Below are 2,126 nucleotides of genomic sequence, written 5' to 3'. Positions count from 1 at the left end.
ATACCACTGACTCATGTCAACATCTTGCTCTCTTCTCATGCCATATATGTGGTTCCAAAAATGCATGTGTATGGTTGTAAACTACCTCCAAAGCCTACAAAACAAGCCATTACATCTACCCCATAATGGCATAAGAGCTTTGTGTAACGTCCAAGCACTATGCATCCAAAACCCAAGGGTATAAGGCTGTTTACAATGAATTTACAAGAATTCCAACAAGCTAATTCATTGTTGTTGAGCCTCATTGGACCCCTCAAATGCATCCACCAATAGCCCTTCAAATCCTTCCAATGCAGAGGCAAGTTGCCAAGAAGCTTCTTCCTTAGATAATCCTCCATTTGATCAAGTATTCCATCCGTTCAGTGGGGTGAAGAATCCTTTCTCTTGTACCCAAAATCAATTATGGCACATACACATACCTTGCTCTACTTCCATGTGTATAATTTACCTCATAGATCTCTGCAAAGAAGCATGGCCTCCTTGATGGTTTCAGGTCTTTGAGCATCCACATTAACCCTAATGTTTTTTTGCAACCCTTTGATGAATTTCCTCAATTTGTAATCCTCACTCAAGCCTTCCACATGAAGCGAGAACTTCATGAACTTGTGTACATAATCTTTGACATTGGCCATTTGAGTGAGATCATCCAATTCTCCACCATCCTTGATCTATTAAGGGCTGAAACAAAAGTTCTCCTCATCTCGTTCTTGAAGTCCACCCAAGTAGTGATCAAATAGTCAAGTGCCGCCACCAAGCATGGGAATAGCCTTCTAGATGCAAAGTAGCAAACAATACCTTAGCCCTTTCAGTACGAGAGCTAAGCTCAAAGTAAAGCTCCATTTTTTTCAACCCATTCTTTAAACTCCTCATTGGTTGAGCCTTCACCTTTGAGCTTAGTAAATGTTGGCTTATTATTCACTCCCTTAAACTCATCTTCATCACCACCTCGATGACGATCATGCGGTCTATGCTCAAGCGGTCTAACATTATAATTGGCCCTGGACTCATTGAAACGATGTGGCCTACCATGACTAGATTCCATCCATTATAATGATGACCCATCTCATTGAAGTGATGACCTCCCATCGCATTAAAGTGAGAACCACCCATGTGTGGAGGAGGATTCCAAGTTTCATCCACCCTTGGTTCTTCCAAAACTATACCTTTGCCTTAGTCCAAACTCCTTCCTTGCATTGAAGTGACACCATGCATAAGTATATCCGGTACATTTGTTCCACCTTGATGGATTAACAAGACGGAGGAAAATTCTCCTTTCCAAGAATAGTCCATAAATTCTATCACCATGGTGTGTACTAGCTTTAGGAGTATGCGATGCATTTGCATGTGAAGCTCCTACAAAAGGTCCATAATCTTGTGTTCCCATTGGTTGAATAGTGTTTGGTGCATATGGATGCAACATAGGTCCACCATAAGCTTCTTTGCTTTTGCCTACATTTTGCCTCGAATCAGCAAATAAGTACATCATGCAACTCCTTGCTAATAATAGAATAAACTTGTCCACCATGAATTGAAATCTTTGGTCCATTCTATCAAGCATGTTTTGCATGAAGTACATCATGGTGTTCATGTTCATGTCTCCGCCATCCTTAGGCATTGGTGGAACATTAGGCATAAGTGGAACATTAGTCTCTTGTGATGCACCCTCTCGTTGACATTGCCATTGATCTCTTCTTGAATAGCTCCTTAGGCATCTTGCCTTGCATCTGTTGTGCTCGAGGGCTTCCTTATAGTTTCCTTTGGGTTTAGCCTTCGACATCATATTAAAATGTTGATCGATCTTTGGATAAGCTCTCAAACTCCGATTTAAGTGATCTTTAGCTCTATGGAGAGGTAACACAGTCTACAATCCAAGTATATAATCAGCTTTGACTTGGTCAAAGTTGTAGTACTCTCTTTTTTTGCCCTTTGACCCCTTGAAAACGATGCCCGACTTGGGAGTTCTTCGGCTGCTTCACTTAAATGTGCTCCACGGCTCCGACAATGTTATACAACTTCAATGGAAAGTTCCAAACCGGCTCGTTGTACCCACATCTGCTCATGGAATTATCGGCGTCTTGAGTTACCCATATCAACATAGAGAGTCATCAACATCTCGATGAGTCACA

This window comes from Cibotium barometz, chromosome 32, assembly GCF_041138505.1.
Source record: "Cibotium barometz isolate CiBa-2024 chromosome 32, ASM4113850v1, whole genome shotgun sequence".
Lineage (NCBI taxonomy): Eukaryota > Viridiplantae > Streptophyta > Polypodiopsida > Cyatheales > Cibotiaceae > Cibotium > Cibotium barometz.
This window is presented reverse-complemented; position numbering follows the sequence as displayed.